The sequence below is a fragment of the Protopterus annectens genome, chromosome 9.part0 (assembly GCF_019279795.1).
Source record: "Protopterus annectens isolate FY-2018-M chromosome 9.part0, PAN1.0, whole genome shotgun sequence".
NCBI classification, from domain to species: Eukaryota; Metazoa; Chordata; order Ceratodontiformes; family Protopteridae; genus Protopterus; species Protopterus annectens.
The window spans coordinates 1129423081-1129434322 of NC_056743.1; positions in this window are offsets into that span (position 1 = coordinate 1129423081).

Below are 11242 nucleotides of genomic sequence, written 5' to 3' on the forward strand. Positions count from 1 at the left end.
CACATAGGTGGGGACACTAAACATCGAAAGTATGATAAGAGACTTAGGGACACAAGTGGACAGTGGTCTCACTTTCGATAACCACATCGCCACAACAGTCAGGAAATCCTTCTACGTGGCACACCTCATCACTAAGGGCTTTTTATCCAGAAAAAAGGAGGTCATTGTCCCACTGTACTCATCCCTCATTAGACCCATTATAGAGTATAATGCCCCATTTGGTATGTACCTCACAAGATGTCTGCAACAGCTGGAAAGGTCACAGAAATACCACACTAAAAGAATCACAGGCCTAAAGCAGATGCCATATGCTGACCATCTAAAAAAACTCCAGCTATACTCTGTGGCATATCGTCTACTCAGTGGTGATCTCTGTTTAACATACAAGGCCATGTCAAACCCTGAGTTGTTGGACATGCTCCACTTAAAGAAATCCCAATCCCTCAGAGCCACATGATCCAGGGATCTAAACCTTATCATCACAATAAACAAAACATGCTGGAGGGATAGGTTCCTGGCCCAGAGACTCCCCATACGCTGGAATAGACTGCCCATACATGTCAAGCAGAGCACCTCATTGGTCCTCCTCAAAAGGAACCTTGATGAATGGATGGGAGATAGGAAATTCACCCTGGGGATCATGTCAGTTGCACTGCTAGACAGGGGCCCAGAGAAGTAAATATTGTGGAAAAAAATTTCCAGGGAATTGTTATGGCTAGGCTTGCATAGACCTTAGGGCCAATAGCCTTGTACCAACCTATGAACCTATGATCAGTTTTTTGAAGAAGGAGGATGTAAATCGGAGTGTATGTGCTATGTCTTTAAGAAACATATCAAGAACTGAACGTGCACATATAAATACCAGGCACGTGCTTTTCCCAGGGCCATTTTGAGAGTGCAGCAAGGCAGTAAGCATGTATGATTGCAGTAGTTAGTTTGTATATAAGTTACTTAAGTTAAGGTCCATAAACTTCTATCATGATATGTTTGTATACAATAAAGTGCTTGAACAGAACCCACAAAGACTCTTCTATTGTGTCCAAAGTAGGAGAACGACATATATCTTTACAAATAATAAAGGTACAATATTTGGACTTTGTGATGGTATCTTCTGAACTGGTGAAATACTGATTTACAAATTTCCACCAGAATAGACAGTGACTATATTATTGTAATTAAATTTATACTGATGTACAATATGAAAATACAGGCAGACAAATCTAACCAAACTTACCTATATCTAGCAACCAATTATATACATGGGAAAGAGAAAAAAAAAAGTTTGTAGGATGGTCATTTTAATCTTGGAATAGAGGTAGGATTAAATTGCACTGTGGATGGTTTGATGAGGACTATGAAGCTTAGAAACAAAATTATAATGGTGTGTTTTAAAATATTGGTTGAAGGAAACCCCTTTAAGACCTCTTGTGAAATGAAACAAGCAAGGAGAAGATACAGACTACTAAGTAAATATGAAAAAAAAATGAGCTGGAAAAATACAAATGGTGGACCAAATTAAAAACTATAAGAGAAGTGAATGGAAAGTATTTTGGAATGAGGTCAAGAAATGTTGAAATACATTTCCTAAGGGAGATGACTATATAAACGTACAGGTATATGAGTTTTTTAAAGGAAGGTTATGCTGTCAGTGGGAATCATGAGTAATGAAATTACATGTTGTTGGATGGAAACTGGATAAGACTTGCAGGGTAAAGAACCACGGAAGAAGTTTAAGGATGTGTTGTATACCCTAAAAGATGAAGGGCTATAGGATCTGATGTCATTTGTAATGATCAGATCTAGATGAAGTAGATACATAGGTGAAGTTATTGTTTCTGTAACATATTTCTTGTCTTAGTAAGAGCTATTTTTCTGACTCTTGGAGAACATACTTGTCCCAATATACAAGAAGGGTTAAAGGAATGACCCATTAATGTATAATCGTATTACACTATATGATAATTCTCCAAAATTCTTCTCTTCCATAGCATTAAATGGGTTAAATTGACAGGTCAAAAAATTCCATTACACAAGGCACATTTTGCAGATGGGTTTGAGATATCAGATATTGCTAACTATATGTTATTAAATGACATAATAACAAAATATACCTTGGAGAGAAAACAATCTTTATATGTTGAATTTATAGGTCTGAACTCTTCATTTGATGTAGTAAACAGAGTTAAATTATAGAATATGACAAAACAAAATTGTTTTTTCTGCTTTCCTGATAAATACTACATCTGTAGTATATACGCCAACTGTGATACAAGTCAAGATCACTTGGAAAAGTCATTTGACTAATAGATTGAAGCAGTACACAGAAACATTTTGACTAATAGATTGAAACAGTACACAGAGACATTTTGACTAATAGATTGAAACAGTACACAGAGACATTTTGACTAATAGATTGAAACAGTACACAGAGACATTTTGACTCGTAGATTGAAACAGTACACAGAGACATTTTGACTAATAGATTGAAACCGTACACAGAGACATTTTGACTAATAGATTGAAGCAATACACAGAGACATTTTGACTAATAGATTGAAACAGTACACAGAGACATTTTGACTAATAGATTGAAACAGTACACAGATACATTTTGACTTATAGGTTCATAGGTTCATAGGTTCATAGGTTGGTACTAGGCTATCAGCCCTAGGGCCTATACAAGCCTAGCCATAACAATTCCCTGGCTATTTCTTCCCATATTATTTATTTTCCTGGACCCCTGTCTAGCAGGGCAACTGAAGTGATCCCTGGGGTGAATTTCCTTTCTCCCATCCAATTGTCAAGGTTCCTCTTGAAGAGGTCCAAAGAGGCACTCTGCTTGACATGTATGGGCAATCTATTCCAGAGTCTGGGGAGTCTCTGTGTCAGGAACCTATCCCTCCAGCATGTTTTGTTTATTGTGATGACAAGGTTTAGATCCCTGGAGCGTGTAGCTCTGAGGGATTGGGATTTCTTTAAGTGTAGCATGTCCAACAGCTCTGGGTTTGACATGGCCTTGTATGTTAAGCAGAGATCGCCTCTGAGTAGACGATATGTGACAGAGTATAGCTGGAGTTTGTTAAGGCGGTCAGCATAGGGCATCTGCTTTAGGCATGTGATTCTTTTAGTGAGGTATTTCTGAGGCCTTTCCAGTTGTTGCAGATGTCTTGAGAGGTACATACCAAATGGGGCATTGTATTCTATAATGGGTCTAATGAGGGATGAGTACAGTGGGACAATGACCTCCTTTTTTCTGGATGAAAAGCCCTTCGTGATGAGGTGTGCCACATAGAAGGATTTCCTGACTGTTGTGGCGATGTGGTTATCGAAGGTGAGACCACTGTCCACCTGTGTCCCTAAGTCTCTTATCACAATTTCTGTGTTTAGTGTACTGCCACCTATATGGTAATTAATGGATACATATTTTTTCCCAAAAGGGATAACAATAAATTTCTTGGCATTGAGCTTGAGCCCATGGCTCTGGCACCAAGCATCTGTTTCTGTAAGGCCCTTTTGTAGAGTATCCACATCATTTGGGGATTCAATAATGGCTCCCAGTTTGCAGTCATCTGCAAACTTTGTTAGCCAGAGTCCCTTAGTGTTGACCTGTACTTCAGAGAAGTAGATGCCAAACAAGAGCGGCCCCAGGACTGAACCCTGAGGTACTCCACTTGTCACTTGTCTGGAGCTGGATTTGGAGTTGGCTACTTTTACAGTGTGGGTTCTATCAGTAAGCCATTTAGCAACCCTTTGGGTGACATAGGGATTAATGCCCAACTTAGTAAGTTTATCTATGATTCCAGAGCTGGGGATGGTGTCAAAGGCCTTGGCAAGGTCTAGATAGGCTGTGTGGACCACCTTACCCTTGTCCATGGCTCTGGAGACTGATTAAAAGAAGTCAATCAGGTTCAGGAGACAAGATCGGCCCTTCACAAACCCAAACTGGGTGGGGTCCAGTGTTTGAAGGTTGCCAATGTCTTTGTTTATAAGTTCCATGATAATACGCTCCATGGCCTTGCAGATAATGCTTGTCAGACTGATGGGACGGTAGTTTCCTGGATCCAAGGTGGATCCCCCCTTGTGGATTGGGATAACTGTAGCTCTGCGCCACTCAGTAGGCATGAAACCTGAGGTGAGGCTATGATTAAACATGACACTTAGGTGAGGTGCCAGTTCATATTGTAGTTCATGTAGTACTCAGCCCGGGATGTCATCTGGTCCCATGGATGCTGTATTCTTGGCTTTAGAGAGTGCGTTTTGTACCTGTGTGGCCATTATTACTGGAATTTGGCAATCTTCCGGTATTGAGATGGGCCATTTAGGGGATGAGAAGGGGGTGAAGTTGCCACTGAATCGATCTGCCAGGATATTGGCAATATCCTTCAGATGAGTATATTTAATGCCATTCTGTTTTAGCTCAGAGCAGATCTGAGCATTGCCATTTAGATTCTTGACATAGTTATAGAATGCTTTGTGGTTGTCTTTGGAATCTTTGGCAATTTTATTTTCGTAACTAGCTTTGGAGGATTTTATGAGGCATCTCAGTTTCTTACTGAGGCTAGTAAGGGAGTGTTTTGCATTCTGGGATTTTCCTCTTTTCTGCAAAAGTTTCTTCCTTTTGTTGTAAAGTTTGTTTATGGCAGGGGACCACCAGATTGGCTTCCTTTTTTTGGATGAGAGCATTTTGGTTCTATTTGGGATGGCACGATTCATGCATGAGTGGATGTGCTCATACAGTGCCTTAGTGTAGGATTCAGCAGTTGAACTTTCAGTTCTCGTCTGCATGGGTGTCATGAAGTTTGTCACTTCTGACTTGAGTAGCATGAAGTTGGCTTTGGAGAAGTTTTTTATGGTGGTTTCTTTACTAAGGGGTGGGGGTGGGATGTGGATGTTAAGGGTGATTAGCTTATGGTCAGACCTGACTAACGAGGGGGTGACCATAGGTATGGAGCATTGATTTCCCATGTTGGTAATGACCAGGTCTAGGATATTGGAGCCCCTGGTGGGACTATGGATTAGTTGATCCAGGGCATTGGAATTTATGAATTCCAAGAACCGTTAAGCATAAAGGTGTTGGGACATGAGTAGTTTTCCCAGTTAATGGCAGGATAGTTAAAATCACCCAGTATTAGGGTGTTTGGTTCTATCTTAATATTTTCCAGTATGTTTAGAAAGGTGTAGTGAGAATCTTGGGGTATGGTGGGGGATCTGTAGCAAGCTACAATTTGGATTGCAGTCTTACCTAGGGTTAGTTGCACTTGGAGAATTTCAGACACATTGTGTTGGCCAACTAGCCTGGTGGTGTGAATATCCTTGATGAATATTGACACTCCTCCACCTTTAGTGTTTCGGTCCTGGTTTGGTGGCTGAAAAGTGTGGTAAGAGTTGTAGCCTGGTATTGCAGGGGTGCTCTCTGGAGCCTTGAACCAGGTCTCAGTTACTGCACAGATATCGATGTTCTCCATTTCTAGGAGTGCCTCGAGAGAGTGCATTTTGAGGTTTAGACTTCTAGCATTGAGTAGCATTACCTTCAGATTTTGCATGCTTGTACCTGTTACGGTAGTGGTTTTGTCCTTTGAAGTTTGCCTAAAAAAGGCACTATAGGGGTGGCAAGAGCCTTAGCCAGTAACCTGAATCCCAGGGGCGACAAGTGCAGACCATCTCTGGCAAAGCATCGTGGTCTGTCAATCATGTCATCCCAGGCAGACAGATACTGGATCCCCTCTGAATGACACCATAAGCTCAGCCAATTGTTGAAATCAATCATTTTATCCTTATATTGTGATATCATTCTGGGCGAAGGCAGGATGCTACTCAGGGCTAGGGTTGTACCTGCCTGGGCCACATGATCCGAGAGCTCTTCCATGTCTCTTTTCATGTAGTCCAGGGAGGTAAGTCTCAAGTCATTCACTCCAACATGGACAATGACAGAGCCATATTTGTACTTGTTGTGGAGTGACTTGATTGCATGCGTTATGTGGTGGATCCTGGCACCCGACAGGCAGCTGACTGTAATTTTCTCCTTATTCAACCTGGTGAGAGGGACATCAGTATGCCAGACTATAGAGTCACCTATAACTAAAGTGTTAGGTACATTGTCTTGCCTTAGGGGCTGTTGCTGGGTGGCACACTGATGTTGTGAACTATGTGACACATTGGTTGTGATTGGTGTTTGTTTGCGTTTCAGCTTCAGAGGTCTTTGTTGCTTGGGCAGGTTACAGTTAAGGGCCTCTGCATATGTGGATTTAGTGTTGCTATATGTGGGTGTTGGTGGTGCGGGTTTAGAAGGGCTATGTGTTGCGTGAGATGTAGTGTGGGTGTTAACCTTCTCCTCTTGACTGTTTAGCACAATCTTGGGTGGAGAGAGCTTTGCTTCCATTTTGGCTATGTAAGTGCATCCCTCACAGGTTGTAGTGTTGGGTGGTAGGAGGAGAGGGTTGTCTGTGTACATGAGACAATTGCTGCATTGCCCCAGTATGCCCAGATTCACCAGGTGGACAGGAGAAATCACCGGAAGCTGACCCTTGGACATGCCTGGTTTGGGGCTTTTTTTTTTTTCTTTGTAAAGTATAGGAGCTGTTTCCTTAGCAAGGTACTTTGCAATTATAGGCTGTTTAGTGCCTACTATTAATGTCTCCTTGTTAACCAGGAGAGTTCAGTCTTTGTATGAGTTTAAGGCTTCCTAGTGCTTTCCAGCAGGTATTAGAGAAAGTGCTAGTCACAGGGATGCTTAAAGGTAAGATTGAAAATAATGCACTCTGCAGTGTGCACTAGAGAAGTTAGATGTGAAAGTAGGTAGCTTGAATTTTACCTGTTTAAAAAGTTAAGGTTTAGTGGAGAGTTACTATTTTTAAAACAGCAAGATGGATTGAAAGGGGTGGTCACTTTTGTATTTTGGTACTACGAAATACTGTAGGATGGCCAATAAATTTAAATAATTGAAGGGGTGGGATTTCAAAAATGATGATTTTGTGATTACTCACATAAGCCAGTGAAAGTAGAGAGAAATGAGATATATGGTCAGATTAACATAAGAGGCGGGCAACTAGAAAGACAGTGGTATTTAGCAAGACAACTTAAATGGGTGGGAAGGTGAGAAAAAATTCTGCCTGATTCAGAACAGAGAGAGCTGTGGTCTCTTTTGAAGTTTTAATATGCTGTTAAAACAGAATGCAAGCAAAACACAAGGTAAAGAAAACAAACTACAGTATTCAAAATATAGAAAGGCAATACAGGAATACAAAAAATAAAAGCAAACTAACCTTTCCTTCACAGCAAAGTGTAGCAGAGTCTGGATGAGCCTTTCTGGTAAAGGTCTGAAATAATAGATTGAAACAGTACACAGAGATGTTTTGACTAATAGATTGAAACAGTACACAGATACATTTTGACTAATAGATTGAAACAGTACACAGAGACATTTTGACTAATAGATTGAAACAGTACACAGAGACATTTTGACTTATAGATTGAAACAGTACACAGATACATTTTGACTAATAGATTGAAACAGTACACAGAGACATTTTGACTAATAGATTGAAACAGTACACAGAGACATTTTGACTAATAGATTGAAACAGTATACAGAGACATTTTGACTAATAGATTGAAACAGTACACAGAGACATTTTGACTAATAGATTTGAAGCAGTGCATAGAGGTAAACAGGAATGTGTATTTGCACCTCAGTTATTTTTGATACATATTGCCATTGTATTTATAGGGGAAAATATAATAACTCAAGATTGTGCAAAAGAATGAAGGGATAAATATCTTAAGTTAAGCTTTGTTGATTGAATAAGAATACTTGTGCCAGTCTACAAGAACAAAGGGGACATCTACAACTGTGGACAGTACAAATTTTCCAAACACTTGTCACACTGCATGAAAGCTCTGGAGAGGGTGACTGATAAAAGGTTACGCAGAATAGTAGAATCTAAGATGGGAAATGAGCAATGTGGATTCAGATCAGAATGCAGCACAACTGACCTGATGTTTGCAGTGAGACAGATAGCTAAGAAGAAGCTAGACATGAGGAAGGAGTCCAACCGGACATTCTTAGACTTGGAGAAAGCTTATGTCAATGTCCCAAGAAAGCTAATTTGGGTAGTACTGCAGTAGTTTGAAGTCCCAGAAACACTGGTAGAATTAGTGCAGGCTATTTACAAGTACCCAATGACTCATGTATGAACAGTGTTCAGTCTCACAGAAAGGTTCCCAGTGGGAGTCGGTGTACACCAGGGTTCAGCTCTGAGCTCACTGCTGTTCATACTGGTGATGGACTATATTAACAAACAACTTGGAGGGGACAGATCAACAAAGTTGCTGTATGCAGATGATGTGGCATTACAGACAGACTCTGAGTAAGAACTTCAGCAGAGGATAGGGGATTAGAATGCAAAATGGAAGGCACAAGGGTTGAAACTAAGTACAGATAAGACAATAGTAATGGGAGCAAATTGGGGAAATCAGAATAAGCTGAGAATTGGGATAGAAGGGAAGACAGAACAGGTTAACAGCTTCAAGTATCTGGGAGGGGTGGTTGAGGAGAAGGGAAGTCTGAGTGAAGAGGACAATGCAAGAAACAGAGGGGCTGCAGCCAACTGGCATAGAGTGTCAGGTATAGTGTATGATAGAAAAATGCCAAAGAAGCTGAAAAGCAAGGTGTACAAAACAGTGGTGCAAATGGTACTATTGTATGGCAGAGAAACCTGGGCAGTTAAGGCAGAGCAGATGAGAAAGCTAGAGGTGATGGAAATGAAGTGCCTGAGAAGGGTGGTAGGATGCACACTGTGGGACAGAAGAAGAAATGAGAACATAAGAGCCAAACTAGCTCCAATTGCAGAAAAGATCAAAGAGAACAGATTACTAAGGTTTGGGCACATGTGCAGAAAAGCAGAAGACAATCTGGTAATGAAGATGTGGGACAGACAGGAACAAAGTAACAGGAAACAAGGGCATTCAGAAAAATGGTAGATCGACTGTGTGAGAGAAGATCTGTAGCAGTCAGGCACAAGTGTTGAAGAAGGCAGGAGTGTGGCATTGAATTGAGAGAGATGGTGACAGTTAACATGACACCCTGACCCCATGTAAAAAAATGGTAAAGGGGGGGGGGGTTGATGATGATGTTAACTTTTCTTGATGACCTGATGGTTTTGTGCACATTCCAAGAAACTCTAAGAAGGCAGATTGCCTATGTTAAACAGTTTATGCAATGATTTGAAAATTAATCCTAGCATATTTAAATTGATGATTTATAAGATTAAGGACAGAAAGAAGTCAACATACAATTTCCAACTACTTTTTAGAAATACTGAGCATACAGATACAAGAGGGAATGGTATATTTTGTCAGGAAAATGTGGACCTTTCATATTGAATATTTAAATGCAAACTGCTAGAAACTGCAATAGTACGGCAGATTCAATTTATTTGTGTAAAGATTTAACCTCTGAATTTTTACTGGGAAGAAATATGAGGGAGCAACAGCTCAGGAAGCCTGTGTAAGTTACTATACCAGACCATATAGAAATCTTTGCTTTCACCAAAAACTTTCCCTAAAATGTGTTTAGGATGTAAATTATGTATCATGCATAAAAAGACCATAACTGATAGTAAAATGGTAGCTAAATGGTAAGTCTGACTCATATTGGCAACAATCAACTGGCTTATAGAACGTGGTAAGAAATGAATACTGGCAAGACAGTATAATATGAATGTATAATCTATAAAGAAGATTAGAAAAATTCACAGTAGTGTGGTCTAGAATACTTACATAAATAATTGGTGAAGAAAATTACTTTGAGTGAGAATTACATTGCTTATCTAAAAGATCTATAATTAGCATAATATGTTAACAGGATCAGACAGCAATATTAGAATCAAAGGTTTCTTTTGCATTTCTAAACCACCTGTGCATTATGTGGAATATTTAAATACTTCAGAAAGTAAATTCTTAAGATCTGTATTATGTATCTGTTTATTTATTTATTTAATATAAATATGATATTTTAATGGAAACTTGCAGGTTTGCCAAATAAGTGTATCATTTTTAACTGAGGATTACTCTTGTGATATGAAATTAAAAGATCTTATTCATATGTTGGCACACTGTCCCTTCTGTAATTGCTTCAGGGTAAAAGAGATGTATGAGGTTTTCAAATTTTATAGGCTAAGCAATTGTTTTTCACTTGATTATTATAAGTAAGAACTTTATTAGTTAAATGATGTTTTGTGAAGCTGTTTGCAATAATGTTCTGCAAGATATAAAATAGTAGGAAATGTATATTAAAGAGCAATAAATACAGTTGTAAGAAGTCAGGTGAATATCATTTGTATGTAGCATTTCTTTGTAGATTAGTGATATTGATTATATTATGATGTGTGATTTTAAAAACAGGAATAGTATGTATTAATTTTGATATGTATCATAAGAATAATATTTTGAAGTGATGAATAAAAGCAGCAAAAAGTGAAACCAAATTGAAGCTGTGTAATAGTTAGAGTTTGATGGTCAGTAATGGAAGAGCAGATGAAGGAGATCAGGATTTGGCTAGATATGTTGTGGGGACTAGTTTCACTTCTTGGATGTTGAGAAATTGCTCCAAGACTCCTTTCATTAGTGGTGCAATGTAATTTTGAAGTAAGTCAGGGAGGGAGGGGACAGATGTGAAAGTGCCAAGAGTGTACTGAAATATGCTTGCCTGGGCAAGACAGCTACCTTGTGTCAGTCACTTCACATGTTTTATTTATTTTATTTTTCTAATTTCATAAGTGTATAAACCCACTCAGCAAAAGTACCTCTGTTCAGGGATTATGCAAGTATATTGTTTAAGTCTAAAGTCTGTGTTATATACATCTACTTGGGGAAAAAAGCCATCTCAGAGTCAGACGGATTTCAAGTGGAGACTAAAAGAATCAAACTAAGGATTACATGGTAAAGCTTGCTAGCATGCTCCTCCCACTTGCAAAACTACCAGATAATTAATTTGTAGCTAGCAGCTTCAGCAGTATTAGACAATACTATAACATGAGACCCCTTACATTATGTAATAAGGGTGTGCCTTTTATGTCATAAGAGGACACTTTCTGCTGCATGTATCCTCTTTTTGATAAAACTCCATTTTCCATTGGTATAGTATCTAGAATGGTTTAGGTGGAAAGAAGCTTTCTGATGGCTCATTTTATAGCTGTCTGATACTCTATTTACATTTGATAGCCTGTGAAATAGCTTACCTTGT